General features: G+C 39.9%; 1 protein-coding gene across 2 annotated transcripts in view; it reads right to left on the bottom strand.

Annotated features, from left to right (window-relative positions):
* The window catches only part of nlgn4xa (neuroligin 4 X-linked a), a 92652-nt gene that overhangs the window by 31548 nt on the left and 44159 nt on the right, over positions 1 to 16945 (bottom strand). The gene's annotated exons all lie outside the window — the stretch shown is intronic.

The raw sequence follows: 16945 nt of genomic DNA, 5'->3' as shown, positions 1-16945 counted from the left end.
GAAAGGGCCGATGTGGGTGCAGGTTTTCATTCCAACCAAGCAGAGGCCACACCTTGATCTTGACTTTCAATAGACTCGGGTTTGGCTTCTGCTTGGTTGGAATGAAAACCTGCATCCACACCGGCCCTTTCCGGATAAGAGTGGACACCCCTGACTTAGACGTAAAGCCGTCCCTTTAGCTGTATGTTAGTGCACAATAATGCACTTGTTCTACTACTTTATACAAGGGCTTTGTATAGTGGAAACTCCACATAAACATATGAAAGCATGTGTAAATGTTCTTCATTACTTTCATTATGTTCATACGACGAAGTTTTTTTATTCGATTACATATAGTAAGATGTTGTAGAAAAAAAATTCACACACTTTGTCATGTTTTATTCCTATTCCCACATATCAGACTTTTTTTTTTTGCCTAAATGCGAACCTTGTGGCTTTATGTAAGAAAAGGCCCCTGAATTTATTCCTTTAGAATTTTTTTTTTATGTTCATGTTCATAAATTCTTCCGATAAAAAATTGTCCTAAATGCGCTCTTAAATTCAAGTGAATCTTGGAATCTCTTCCTTCATGGCTGAATTCCTAATGCACTACACTAGGTAGGATTTACAACGCCATGATGCAGTAGTGAATACAAAGCGATTTGGGATTCGTACATGACATTTAGACGTGCATGTAGAAATATATTAAAATGAAATAAGTAAATAAATCACAGATTTATATACATGACTCTCTATAATTACCTCCGATCACAATGTTGCCTCCTTGTGATTTTTTTTTCCCCCTAATGAAAGCACTAACATTTCCCCTTCTGTGAGATACAAGTACATAATGTAGCCCTTAATAACATTAATAACACATTGGTGACATATTCTCTATAAGTAATTATGAAGAATGTCATTGTATTTTGTTGCAGTCTGTACCACAATAAAGCTATCATAATAGTATAATAATGCGCAACATTAGATATTAGGAAATAAATTACATTCCTCCTTGCCTTAACTTAAAGACGTTAACTATTGCAAAAAGAGGATATGACCTGAAAAATAAATATGACTTATAGTATAGAGGTTACTGAACAAGAATGGACAGTCACAATCGTATATGATGTATTATACGTCATATATGACCTATCAAAGAATAAAAATGTTTTTTTTTGTTTTTTTTTTTAAATATAGTGCACCACAGCAGAAGCAGGCAATGTGCTAACAGTTTGTGAGGACTCTCTTTTTTGCATGTGTGTGTATGTGTGTATGTAGAGTGTGGCCCCAGGCAGGTGTGTTGCTCTGACACTGGCCCATCGTCAACTCACTCTGAAGCTAATGCTCAGCATGTGACACACGTGCGCTCTCTCTCTCTCTCTCTCTCTGCCTCTCTCTGTGTCTCTCTGGGGAAGCGACGGATCACAACATGCGTTCTGACAAAGAAGCCCTGCGCTGAAGAGGAAAACTGCAGCAGCCACGGACTCGACTCTGCCCGCCTGTTACATGTTTACACACACTTGCCCCCAACACACACAGCATCCGTCTATGTGTAAATACCGACCTTTCGCATCTTTCTGAAGCCCCATTTCAAGCCTGAAAAGTCTGAAGTGCTGCAAACAACAAACGTGAAAATGAAGGCGCATAAACCCCATCCTCTCCAGAAACTGATGAGATTCTAGGGGCGCTAAATTACAGCACAGATCAGGTTTACTCCCTCAGTGATGAATGTACGCAGTGTATGCAGTTTCGTTTGGATTAGTCAAGTAATGCAGCCTGCTTATAAAATGAAGTGTCTTTAATGAGATTCCTAAAAAAAAAGATGGCTTTTCAATCTTACCTCGTTCTCTCTTTCTCTCTCAGCGGCTCACAATTTGATGCTATTTCGATTCAGCATGCACAATGCAAACATTATTTCGTTATTTTTCATTTCTGAAGCCTACATTATGCATTTTTTTCCAGTATGATGATATTTTGCTTTTAGAACATCATCTTTTTTTTTTGTTTTCATCCATCACCAAAAGCACTAGGCTTAATGTATTTCCATTAGCGCTGTCAAAAGAAAAATTCTGGCATCGAATAACGCTGAATTTTCACGATATTTACGTATTCAAAGGAAAAAAATTACAATTAAAATTAAAATCCATGTTCCTTTACACATGTATATATTAAGGTAGTTTGTATAGTTACAGCTAGATATTAGCATTCAGCTCGTTTGTATCCTCAGAGGTTTAAACATGCTTGTTAACCTTTGAGAGATTAGAAATAAACCTGCTGTTTGTTAGCAAAGTGACAGCTCGGTAATTAGCAGAGTCATCATCATGATGCTAGCTAACATTTCGGACACATGGAATAAAGCTGTTGTTAGTTAGCAAGATGACAGCTAGCTATTAATTATTCGGCTCTTTTAAATCCTCAGAGTTAACATGCTAGTTTTCATTTCAGAGAGACTGAATAAAGCTGTTGTTAGTTAGCACGGTGACAGCTAGCTATTAACATTTGGTTTATTCGAATTGCCAGAGTTATGCTATCTAACATTTTAGAGTTTAGAAATGAAGATGTTATTAGTAAGAATGATGAAAGCTAGCTACTGGCCTTCAGCTAGTTTGCACTGTCAGAGTTATCATCGTGCTAGCTAACACTGGAGAGATTAAGAATAACGCTGTTGTCAGTTAGCGTTGTTGCTAATGTTTTCCTACATCACTCAGATTCCTGTTGAATGAGGCTCTAATTTATCATCAGTTACCAAAAATCAGCGTGTGATTTCAGGCAGACGTATTTTTCTTTTGTGTACTTGAGTAAAATAATAATAATAATAATAATAATAATAATAATAATAATAATTCGGCACTTTTACCACTTCTCAAAACAAACACAGTATGTGCATTGAAAGTGACATTACATGTAGGTAGTAATCAATTTCCAGTAGTCACACTTTTTCTTGGCTGAATCTCAAATAGTGTTATACTGAGCATATACCAATCAGCCATAACATTAAAACCATTGACAGTTGAAGAGAATACCATTGATTGTCTCGTTATAGTGGTACCGTTCAAAGTTGATGTGTTGGAAGCAGGAAAAATGGGCACGCGTACGAATCTGAGTGACTCTTTGTCTGAGTGACAAATTGTGATGGCTAGATGTCTGGGTCAGGGCATCTCCAAAACAGCAGATCTTGTGTGGTGTCCCTGGTATGCAGTGGATAGTACCTCCAAAAAGTGGTCCAAGGAAGGACAACCAGTGAACCGGAGACAGGGTCATGGGCACCCATGGCTCATCGATGTGCGTTTAAAAGTTAATGCTGGCTATGACAGAAAGGTATCAGCTTGCTGCGTAGATGCGGACCGGAGCGTACCCATGCTGACCCCCTGTCCACCGAACTGGACCATGGAGCAATGGAAGAAGGTGGCCTGGTCTGATGAATCACATTTCTTTTACATCACGTGGAAGGCCGGGTGCGTGTGCGTCGCGCACCTGGTGAAGAGATAGCACCAGGATGCATTAAGTTAAGTAGGCAAGTCGGCGGAGGCAGTGTGATGCTCTGGGAAATGTTCTGCTGGGAAACCTTGGGTCCTGCCATTCCTGTGGATATTACTTTGACACGTACCACCTACCTAAACATTGTTGCAGACTAAGTACACCCCTTCATGTCAATTCATCCATCTATCCATCCATCTTCTATACCGCTTATCCTCTTCAGGGTCACGGGGAAACCTGGAGCCTATCCCAGGGAGCATCGGGCACAAGGCGGGGTACACCCTGGACAGGGTACCAGTTCTTCATGTCAATGGTATTTTCTAATAGCAGTGGCCTCTTTCCGAAGGATAATGCTCCCTTCTACACTGCAAAAATTGTTCAGAAACAGTTTGAGGAACATGACAAAGAGTTCAAGGTGTTGACTCGGCCTCCAAATTCCCCAGATGTCAATCCGATCGAGCATCTGTGGAATATTCTGGATAAAACAAGTCTGATTCATGCAACAACTTATATGACTTAAAGGATCTACTGCTAACCTCTTGGTGCCAGATACCAGAGCACACCTTCAGAGGTCTTGTGGAGTTCACACCTGGACGGGTCAGAGCTGTCTGGCTGCACAAGATGGACCGACACAATATTAGGCAGGTGGTTTTAATATTATGGTTGATCAGTGTATACTGTAGGTGATGCAATACTTTGATGTTATAACCTGCTTAGTGAGCATAAATGGTGGACAGGGAGACATTCAGGACACGTTGCTGTTGGAGAGCATTTTAACGGCAGATTTTTAGTATAAGAAATGTAAATGTTTTATGTATACAATATAAGAAATGGAGCAAAATATCACCAAATACAAAAACTATATAAAATAAAATTAAAAAAAAAAAAACATTAAAACTGAAATGTAATGTAATAATTTTATTAAAAAAAAAAAAAAAAAAAGACAAAAAGATCTACTGTTTGTGATCTACCAGCACAACTTTGACAGCCCAAACCTGTACATTTGATCAGAAATATTTAGTACTTTGCATTTTTTCAGTAAAAAAAAATCTATCCGTGTATGTCGCTAAAGTATACATCCGATTTTAATGATGTCCATGCATGCATTTAAGTATTGATTTTTTTTTCCCCCCATCACAACTTTTCACCTCACTCACTCTTCCGTGTGACAGGTGTCCTCTTCACTCAGCTCCAGGACGAGAATCAATAGTGAGGAGTATGTGACTGATGAACGGCCTCTTGGTGACAGACTGTAGATGCACCAGCGCCACTTCTCTGCTCCGCTGGAGGCCTATAATGTATGGCTGAAGTGTGTGAGTGCATTGGCAGGTCGTTCAGGAGACAGGACACGATTGTGAGTGTGGGTGATAGTCTGCTGTGATCGCTCGACGGGCCTCAGGCTGGATGGCTGCAATGACAGTTCATTCAGGTATGTGATAGGAGTGTGTTCGTGTTAGGCCTGGGATAAGGATGTGTGTGTGTTTCATGACAGCTCGCTCAGGTCAGGTACAGGGATGTGAGACAGTGATGGAGGCTGAGAGCCGCTGGCAGATCCAGTAATGGTTTTTGGTGGACTGAAAACACATTTTTATAAGCGTCGAGCCTATATGTGGTCTGTTATCAGTCTTCTAAAAAAGGAATAAAACATGACAGCACATGCTGAAGATTATTCATAACAACGTGCTGTGATACGTTGCCGCATCAATTTGCTAAGGATTACAGTTCATTAGTTTATTATTAATTAAAGTCGTCTGTCTTGAAGACTTTCCCGTAGATGAACATGTTTTTTGTTGACACTACAGTAAGTGCTGACTTCTACACAGGGAAATGTTCAGTTGATGTCTCCTTGCAGAAAACTACAAATAACTAATAGACTAGCAACTACAATATTATAGGCAAAGTAGGCAAAATGATGGATAGATTGAAAAGTTCAAGCCAGGGTCAAGCATAGTTGGGTCACAAAATATTAAATTTCCTTGTTCAGCATCCATACACACACATATTCATGTGCACCTCAACACACACCATCTGTCCTCCCAAAGCACAGCAATCAGATCCATCAGGGACTCCCAGGTCGTGATCCACAGGGCAGCCAAGCCACGTGCCCATGCCATCTGACGGATATGTTGTTCCACTGTCCTTTCTATGCGGCCCAACCCCTCTCCACAAAGCAGCCTGACACGGGCCGTATTAGCCTGTCTGCTTTATCTGATGGCCATTTTACTAGCAGGGACTGCCATTTCTGCAGTGCTAGAGGGCTCTATCAATAACGCAGTGCATGACTTTTGCTGTTTATAGGATACATTCATTTAACACGAGATACTGTATGTCATCATTTATGTTGTCACTGGTTACTCAAAAATGAACACCAGCTTTTCGAATTTAGATAAAACCACTCTAAAATTGTACAACAGTAAAGGACTCACCATGTCAATAGGAAATGGCGTGTACGAATCCTAACAATACTAAAGATTCCAAAAGAATGTAACTGTCCTGACTTTTTGGGTATAAAAGATGGTGTTACACTTTGCCCTGTCAATCAGAAGGACACTAACCAATTACGATAGCTCTTGTTCGCTCATAAAGTTTGTTAGCTGACCTATGAAGAAAACATGTGGTGGCTTCACATGTCTCAGGAGAATCCTACCTGCTTTTATCTGTCCCTCCAGGATTTTGCGATCGCAGAAATTAACGCAAAATGAAGGAACCTCCGGCAATATTCACAGGAGCTTGCCATTTTTCAAAATTACTGCAGATTTTCCGCAGATTTGGGCCAAGACGTGTCATGTGAGATCATCACAACGCGCATTCAGCCAAAGCTCTCGTTGATTCACGTGCACTGACCACGAGTACAGCTAAAAGGTCTCATTTACCAACAAACATCACTATGAACGTGCAATTGCAATGTCGCCAATTCAAGTAGTTTTCCACAAAAAAAAGCACAACAAACTCTGCAAATTGCATCGCAGATTAAAAACAAGCAAACAAACAAAAAAAACCCGGCAAAATCAAGCATTTCTGGCTGCAACAATCACGAAAAGACCCTCTGCAAAATACTTATCGTATCTTATGTACGCAAGTAGCTGCTAAGTGACAGGAAAAAAAAACAACAACTAACTAGTCAGTGAGGTTTGGCAAGTCTAGGTGAAAAAAACATAAACATTGTGTCAAAGAGTGAGATGAACATACAGTAGCTAGTTAGCAGTAAACCTGTGCTGCCTGTCAAGTTTTGTTGGTTTAGCTTTTGGCAATCTATAAACACAAAAATCATTGTTGATCAAATAATATGGTAGCTACAAAACAGCGGCTAATGCCAAGCTTAAGCCCAATTCTCACTCGCCGACAGTTTTGTCGAGATCGCCATCAAAAGCCCGAAATCATGGGCAAAGCAGAGCTCGTTCCCATGAGCGACGAGCGCAAAGTATGGCTTATCAAAAATGCGATCTGAGAGAAGCTCTGATGCGTCGCAGATGTCGGTGAGATATCTCGCATGTTAAATATCTGGTCTGCGATTGCAAATCGTGTAATGTGAAATGTGTTTAGACTGAATATAACTGCAGTGTTGACCAACAGCCAATGAGACATGACCAGGGAAGTTTCAGTGGGAGGAGTCCTGATGTACCTGCAACAGACCATCAACTAGCATGGCTGCGGTATCAAGAAAGTCTCATTGGACAGATGAAACGGAAGAAAAATTAGTGGAACACTGGCAGGAGCAGCAGTGCCTGTTTGCTCTTTCCTCTGAACTGTACCATAACCGGGTGGAGAAAGAGAAGAGCTGGAGAGAAATTGCCAGTTCTCTTCGACAGAGATTTTTCAGGAGGTACTTTTTCATATTGTAACCAATAAAATATATGATGTAAAGGTGTTTAAAAGCATACACATTGTTTCTTTCAGTTGAGGAGGTTAAAACCAGGGATTTATCCCTGATTAGTGGACAACCCTGCCCGGACAAGCACGAGAACGTCTACTCACGCGTGATCTCGTGTAATTCTCGTATCACTTCTTGCGCGTACTCTGTTATGAAACGTAACTTGGAGTCCAGGCAGAGTCGTCTGGGATTCGTCAGTAGTGGGATGTTTTGTAATGTGTCGAAGGTGTAATTTGAAAACCCTACGACGTCCATGACAAGACGGACAGTTGTGTAATATGAACGGTACCACAACCCGACCTCTTTGAAAGTCGTGTAGTGTGTAGAAGCCATTAACCGAAGCCATCAGAGCAACAGTTCTCTCTTCTACATTTTATTGAACAGTCGTATGGCGAGAGAACTCTCATAAGATTAGATCACCTTCACCAAGGACAAGCTATAAATGTTAGCTTCAAATTTAGCCCAAATTAGATCCCTTTCCTTAAGGAAAAAAAAAGTGTTGTAAAAGAATTACACTTTCAAGTACACTTGCAGTTTATTTGTGATATACTAGCATATCTAAGTATAACTGAAGAGAAGCACAGTTTAATGTTGAAATACTACTAGCAGAATAAATCATTACAGATAGTTCTGTGCAAAGTGGAAAAATGAACATAAATTCGACAACTGGTTCAATATTGGTCAAATATTCATGGTAGCCTAGAATAAATTTTTTTTTTTTTAAATTCCTATAATATCCTGAACTAAAATATGTGTGTGTCTCAACCAGAAATCATAGCAGAAGGTATAGCATTTTCCAAAAGTGAAAAAAGAAAGAAGAAAATAGCTTTTAAAGATTTCAACAACAATGTGGCGCTGGACCATGACGGAAATCATCTGGTATCTGATTACAAAATGAATTGATTAGACTTCGATATGGTATTTAGCGATACACCAACTTGATCAAAGCATGACACTCACTGTGTGAGAAAGTCACACTCATTTACTGCTGCATTTGTTAAACAGGATCCTTACACAACGTGATCTTGGCAGGAAGATAATCTAGTCAAGATTGAAAAGTAAATAAACACCTTTCTTCATTTTTATGATGAATATGCTATTTTGGCTAAAGAAAATGGATTATTTTTAGTCATTTTTGGCTGTTTGCCAACATTCACCTATTCAAGTAATCTGGTTTTCCTACCCTGCTACGCCTACGTCAATATCGCAATATGAATTTGACCATGAGCTAGGGCTGGGCGATAAAACGGTATCGGTATTTTTCGATGGTACACCTTTATCTGTAACGATAGAAACAATGTTCAGTATAACGCTCGATAAAATGTAAACATATATGAAGTTTGGTTGCATGAACAACCCTCAATCGTGCGCCATCCCTGGATCATAAACAGCCTACCATATGTCTTGATAAAGGAGTGTGCTATGAGTGACAAGCAAACAGCCAATAACAAGTATCTGTGGGGTTCGGTTGCATCATCGCCACGTGACATCAGAACACACGTGAAAATGAGTGCCGTGCCTGCCGAGGAGATTGTGGAAAAAGGACATGTCAGGTTTCTTTTCGTCTGACTAACATCAGAACACCGTTGTGTGTGAGCTTTTCAAAAAAAAAAAAAAAACAGTCCCGGCCAAGTACGGAAACACAAGCTGCGAGAGACTGGTAGTGCGCATGCGCAATGTGCAATGCTCCGCACATGTACAGTGCGTGTGACTTGCGTGTGGCAAGGAACAAATGTGACGTTTTTCCGCTTTTTGTGTTTTCTGTTAAAATGTCGGCTCTGGGGAGGACAGTCAGTACGTTTACATGGACAACAATAATCCGATATTAACCCGATTAAGACGATACCCTGATTAAGAAACTAGCATGTAAACAGCGATTTTAATTACCTTAATCTGATTAAAGTCATACTCGAAGTAAACACAAATGGAATTAAGACGTGTGGAGTGTTCCTGTTTTAGTCGCATTATCGAGGTGTATTACAGACATGTACACACCTTAATCACACTATTAACGTCGTGTGGGAGTTTTCACCGCATTTTGCGAGAGGACACGTACACACACGGCAGCGCTCAACCGTTTGACGGCAAACAAGAGAGCATGGCTGCGTCCCAAACCGCGTCCTTACCTGCTATATAGTAGGAGAAATATATGTATCTCAGCTACTATATAGACGGTAAGTACGCGGTTTGGGACGCAGCCCACGGCTTCAAGCAGTCGTTTATTTGCACGTACAGCACGACAAATAATGAACCACACTTGAAGCTTTCGTAAAAATTAAAAATAAAAACACCCAAAACTGTACACGGTCCCATAACGAAGATGAAATGTATGTCGATACGTGAAATTCTGGAGGGACGTCGGACGGCGTGGCGCGGGGACGTAATGACGTGTGTCGTTAATCGATCTATGACCTATGACACGTAAAACGGGAACATGAAAGGAGTATTCTAAAAGCGACTCATGTAAACACCTTAATCACAATATTGTCTTATTCAGAATAAGGTCCATAATTACATTACTGCTGTCCACGAAAACGTAGTCAATGAGTGTCCTCAGAGCAGGAGCTCGACTCGTTAGACACAGACCTCAGCACAGTGTTATCCAGAAGAAAGTGTTAAAGTGGGAGTTTTATACGAGGCTAGGCTAACTATGTCAACAGGCTGAGCACAAACCAGAGCACCAGGAGTTCCATTCTGCGCTATAATGCGATGTTGATCTCCCTTAAAGTTTGCCTTTTACATTGCACACATTTTGTACCATTTTATTTACTATGTTCTAAGAGTTAACTAAGACTTTCTTTAATACTTCATATATTTAATATATTTAATAATTTATTTAATCTTCATCTAAGATATAAGAGAAGATATTTGTTTAAATTCTATTTTGTTTTTGACTGTTAAAACTAAAATGCTTTGTTGTGTGTCTTAATAAAGTGGGTAAATAATAATAAATAAATAAATAAACAGTTGTTAAATTCAAACCTTTTTTTCTACCTTTTTTTTATGAAAAAGATGAACATTTATCAATAATTATCGACTCCGAATGATATGAAACATTAAATTGTGATCAATTTTTTAGCTGTACCGCCCAGCCCTACCATGAGCTATATTATAATACATATATATTTACTTTTAAGGCCAAATTTACCTTTGCAATCATTTCCATATGAACATAAAGAGGTTAGATTCAAACTTTCAGCTCTGCTCAAGGCTCATTCTAGGCTAAGGTCATGGTGTGATCATATGTCTGCCAGAGTGAGAATATCCATCAGTCAGAGATCTGCTGGTAAGTTACCCTCAGAAAAACCACAATCACAAGAGCTCGGAGGCTGCCATCCCTCACTCGGCAAGCCAAGGTGAAGAGCATGTGGAAAGGACGCCTGTCTAAGTGACTGATGGAATTCTGCATCTGATATCCTCATTTCAGCCCAGCGTATCGTCACCTTAAGCTTCAGAGAAACCTCAGGGGCATAGACAATCCAACCTAGCCCTTATTTTAAAAAACACAATACATTAGTCATCCAATGTGGGAGAAAATCCTTTGGGATACAGACTGCATTGAAAGTCTACATGATATTTCAGTGTAATCATAGGGCAGATGATTCATATAGGAAATGGAGTAAGATCTTTAGACGCATTAATGTGATGATTCCTACAGTGACAAGGTGAAGTAGTCACTCAACAGTAGTATATTACGATCGGTGAGTTTTTAAAGGAACCGATCAAGTTATTTGTAACGTGTCTTCGACCCAGACGTGCCATGTTCTCATGTGTTCTCATGACAAAAAACCACTGTTTACCACGTTATTATAATATTTTCTTATAATGGAAGTCTCCGGGATGATGTTGACCTGTGTCAATAAACTCACAGTATATGGGAAACATATTTCTGTGCTGTCAGTCAAATTTGTCAATTACGCTTCAAATTAGCATCCTGTCAGAGATAGGACTACTTTTTTAAGATGAAGGAGTTTGTAGTTGTGTTACCATAGCAACTAGAAATGATAGTTTATCACTTCTGTTGGAAATTTAGACAAAAACAATTTCACGCCTGTCTCACCGTTAGAACGTAACCGGTGTAGTTTCGAATTATTTATTGTATGTGCGAAGTTTGAACAATTACCGAAAGAATGAAGGTAAAGGCATCGACACTGACACTGGTATCAGGTATCAGTTGGATACCATACCCATTTGCTTGAACTTGTAAAGATAAGACCGCGTCATATTATCTGATGTGAGCATAATGTACCTAAAATACAAAATAACAGCAATATGGGCGTATTTCACAATCAATGTGGACAATCAAAGCAAAATATCAAAAGGAGGAACTACAGCATCTCCTATACAACACAAGTAACCCGATAAAACATCGTAAACATGAGTTCATCAGTAGCAGGACATGTTGGACTAGGTGAGGTGTCACGTACCGTGGGGAATACGGAAGCAGATGCGGGCGGCAGATTCAGGCAGTATAATCCAGAGGAGTAAACAAAGTTCGTAGTCGAGAAACAGGCAAGGGTCAGGCGATCACGCGAACAAAACAAAACGGGGCAAGGCAGAAATCGAGGTCGGGAACGTAAACAATGGTCAACGTCACTTTGCAATAAACATGGTAGAAGGCTTGGATAACGACAGAGAAACTAGTCAGCTGAACATTTACTTCGCAAGGTTTGTATGCATCCAAAGTCTCTTTTAAGTTGTAGTGAGAGGGCGAAGTGATTGGCTGCAGGTGTGTGTGATCAGAACTCCGGGGAAGGTGAGCGCATGCGTGTGTGGGAAATGTAGTCCTCAGCGGCCATGTTTGAAGTAGGTGTTGCTTCTCGGGAAACCGAGTCATGGCTGGGCTGAGATATGACATGAGGAAAATGTCTACAGTTCATGCTAGGTGATTAAAAAGTACAGCTCTTATTTTCACCTAGTATATTATTCTTGACTAAAAAGGGGGGGGGGAAACGCAAGTACTTATTTACTGTACAAAGTAGCTAATATAGCTAGCTAATTCACTTCATTTAAAATCAACTAGCTCAGTGGTTTTCAAAGTGGGGGCCGAGAGAGGGCGCCCGGGGGGCCTCAACAATTTGGTGTGATAAATAAATTCTCACTCTCGGAAAACCACACGCACACACAATCAATTCCTAATGTAATGTAATGTAAAGATGTAAGATGTAATTATTAATACAAAAGGGGGATATATTCAGAAGTCTGTATTTTTAATGTGTTTTAAAGACATCTTGCAAAAGCGGGGCCTCGGTCAAACGTTAACGCCATTTGCGGGGCCTTGCCCTGGAAAAGTTTGTGAACCCCTGAACCAGCTAACGTTATAAAGAGCGAGCCTAGTATCCTAAGTGTGTGAAGAAGCACTTTTCATGGCCTCTATTTAAACTGAGGCATAAATCATCCCTGAGTAATTAATACTTTGGTTAATACTCATCGTTAGCATAAAATGTATGTATGAATGCATTCCTACTTCTGTTTCAAAAAAGCAGTCTCTTAGTACAGGGGAAATGCCAAAATTCTTGTCCTTGGTAATCAGATACACGCTAGAGTTGCAGTGAATATAGATACACACCGGATGTAAACACCATATATAAAAAGTCTGCGAAGTTCCATCGTTATTTATACTTATTGTACTTAAGGAAATCCTGCACTCTACGTTGTCCTTACATAAGTAAACAGGACACGATGTTGCTTGTGGCTGAATTTTAAATAGGATATTCATTTCTGGTTGACAGCATTTCGAATCTGTGACTTTTTTCAAGCCGACTGTTAATAATGACTCGGTGTAAAAGCAGGCTGGACCTTGATTGAGTTTGTTTTAAAAATCGCCCACTGCTTTTCGGGGGAGTGAGACTCCTTGCCATGCCTTTGAGACTATTTATTCAGTCCGTGCAGGAGAGCGGAGTGCAACACATTAAGGGCGGATCAATACTAAGCAAATAATAACCATGTCAAAACACAAGCTAATCCTCTTTGTCAACAGCAAGTGTAGTTGTTTAGGGAGGCCTGGACCTTCAGCACTTTCCGAATGAGACAAACAAGGCCACGGAGCACGCAATATGAACAAACAGAGAACATCTCAGAATTTGAGCCATCACCGATTGAAAAGTATAAATGGCTAAAAATGAAACGCGAGCAGTTAATCAAACCCATATTGTTCCTTTCTTTGTTTTGTCGCGTTAACCCTGTGAGAATACAATCACAGATTACACGGTTCTCGGTGTAAGAATGTGCTAATTAAATACCGCCACAATTATACACAGCAGACATCGCTGCCATGGTTGATTGTCCTGGTTTTGTGCAACAATCAATGCCACAGACACCTACGGTAGACATAATTACAACAAAATAAAAAATAACCCCGTAAAGGTCCTTTGCATTTAATTAAATGCATAAAGTATAGTAAAAAAACAAAAAAACAACAACAAATATGACAGTTTAAGATTGAAAATGTTAATCACGTTCATAAGCATCACCCAGATCAGTACGCCTGTCTTATCTCCTGAGGTAAATCTGACCAACAAGAGCCTTATCATCACTCTTGACTTGACTGTTCACTATTCGCTCTCACATCCGTACGGGAATAATCGCTGATTCATTCAGTGCATTTTGTTCGGTTGGCTTAAGTTCCCGTTTCTTTTAATTAGTATTCCAACATTACGACTTTTAAACTTCTACAGTGTGCGCATTGTGGATCATTTGACAGCTGGTGTTTGTACGGTTTACAGCTGAAGCTTGATCAACAACCAACAACGGGAACAAAGCATGGCATTCACCGCGTGAAGAAAGCACACTTATCCACGCAAGCTAGCAGTTAAAACATCTTTATGTAAACAGACTGTTTTTATTATTTACTTACCTAACATGATCTCTGCAGGCACAAGCACAGGTACGGCTATACATAAAGACGCATCGACAACGATACCCATATTGTTCTGCTACCAGGTTCATTTACCCTGGTGATTAGCATTTTATGCTAATTAACAGAAGAGAGGAAATGAGTGTTTGGATGTATTTGAATGATTAATAATTAATACCAAGTAAGCTGCAAACTGTGCTGTGTGAAAATATCAAGAGCATCTACAACACAAGTGACCTGATACCACATGTAATGGCTTTTAAACACTACAGTATATGAGACCTGAGTGTATATAGAAGTATCAGTGAGCATGTTCATTAAAAATGAATGCAAGGTGCTGTGAACTGTGCTTATACAGTTATTCATGAGCATGCAGCAGTTCAATTCAGCAAGCACCGGGCGCTGAGACGAGCACGCTTCCGTCGTCTTCGCTCGTCAGGGTCTATAGTTCGCTCGTGAGTCATTTTTAATAAAAATGCTCGCCGATACTGCACTGCACCGTCAAATCGGGTATTTCACTATTGCCAAACCCCCTAAAAAATTATTGGTGCAACCCAGCCAATGGGTTTTCCCAGATCGCAACATAAATGATCTGCGTTACGGTAATCTTTGTGCAGGACATTCGTCCTCTGTGTCATCTCAGTTCATGCATTTCGATTAAAAAATAAATGTCATTACTTTTTTTTTTTCTTTTTTAGGTCACCATTATGGATGGTTCATAAAGACTAAAGCGCTCCTCAAATAGCTGCACATCATTAAACCTTTATTACAAGCCCCGAAGTCAAGAGCTATCCAGCACCACGGAGCAAAGCTACAGTATACACTCTGACGAACAGCTCTGCTCTGAAGGCTATGCTACTGTATGCACGTTCATTTACGTTTTTTTTTTTTCTCTCTCCTCTCTCCGACGTTCAAAGCTTTTTGCTGCCATTATAACCACCCTCATGCAGAACAGTCATAGTCTCTCATCCCTGGACTACGCTACTCTGTATTCAGATTTGCTCTCTGGGAAGAGAGCACCCTGAGGGATTCAAGCAAATCAACGTCTGCCGTATCTTTCAAAATCGCAAAGGTCATAATGACTCAAAGCTACAAGAAGAAACATAGGGTTGTGTAATTTTCTATTCTGTTTGATGCATTGTCTCTTGATTCTGTCGCTTTATTAACTCTGTACACTTTATTTGTCTCCCAGTACACTATAAAGGAAATCGAGAGTGCATTATTCAACACCTTATTCCCCGTTCTTCTGTTGTTCCGTTCCTATCGAGTGTATCGGAGCAAGTGTGGGGAAAAAAATATGCAGAATCCAGGGCTTGATATTCTTTGTTTAAGAAATTCACCACACGACATAGAATATGGGTCAGAAAAAAAGCAGCACAGGCAGAATAGGGTTAAATGAAATTACACTGTAATTTTCTCAGAGAATGGGATTTGAATGCTGGTTTTATTGAACGAAATCACAGACTGGGCCCGAGGTCTTGTATCTGAGGTATGACATTAGCCAGTCAGTTGAGAATCAACACCCTGGGCCAGAAATAGAAACGCCGGTTAATGTGTGTGTGTGGGGGGGGGGGGGGGGGGGAATTGTTATATTCTCTGGAAATGGAATTAGAAAGGAGAATTTATTGAGCTAGGCCTCAGCTTGTGAAATATCACATTAGCTACCCATTACTTATAACACAGCACTTTTGAATTCTGATTGGTCAGAAGGTGTTGATTCATTTTTATATATATATATAATTCTATACCAGTAATGCACTCACTCCAGAACGGTAATGTTGCTATGATAACAACAATGCATTACACAGGGACTTGTATTGCAGACACGTCATATAACCAGATTTTAAAAAGTGTGTGTAATCAACGATGATGAAGATTTCTGGGAGGAGAAATTGATTTAGCATTTTCGGAAGGAGTCTCCAGTTCCGACACAGGACAGATGAGCAAACTGCTGTGGAACGTGATTACTGAAAATATATATAATATAATCAACAACAGGGTGATTACATTATCTCCACTGCATCACGCCACGCTGTTGGTTATTTTCCTATAACACCACACCACCCAAGTGTTTTCTTCCTTGCATCAAGGGCTCTCAAACTCTTTGCACATTAGCCCCTTTTAACTGTAATCAGAAATTCCACGGACAACCTCAATCAACATAATCCAATGATTCAAAGATTCAGTTTATTCGGCTTGGCGATCTGTTGAAGGCATAAAGCTTTCTTCATGAATTTTCCCCAAACAGAACACATTGCAAGAAGGCCTACTTGTTTTTTTTTTTTAAATTATTATTCTGGAAGTTTGTGATTTCCAGCTATGTAACAGAGATTAAAAATGCCAGACCCCTTGGCTATGCTTCAAGGAACCCACTTTGTGAATCATTACATTAGCCACGGCACAAGAGACTGATTACATAGAACTTTTTTTTTTTTTTATTCAATTCGAGTTGGTTCTAACCTGCACATTCCTCTATTGGTGTACCCAACATTATGGTTCATCCCTTTGCTTTGAAACTATCTGCAAGGTTTTCAGTAACTGGCTCCTATTCCATGTCCTCGGGCAGAGACCTCTTTTTTTATCCCAAATGCTCATGCGCTACAAATCCAACCCGCTTAACATGATTAGCGATTACTACGGCAGAGTGAGCAGCGTATGCTTTTGGGAAACTGATCTAGATCATATATATATATATATATGCACAGTATGCAGTGCCAAACATAAGTTTTCCCCCCATTAGGTTTTTTTTGGTAGTGATAAAA

This window comes from Ictalurus furcatus, chromosome 26, assembly GCF_023375685.1.
Source record: "Ictalurus furcatus strain D&B chromosome 26, Billie_1.0, whole genome shotgun sequence".
In the NCBI taxonomy this organism is placed as follows: domain Eukaryota; kingdom Metazoa; phylum Chordata; class Actinopteri; order Siluriformes; family Ictaluridae; genus Ictalurus; species Ictalurus furcatus.
Note: the sequence above shows the minus strand (reverse complement) of the source record. Positions and strands in the feature narration are given on the sequence as shown.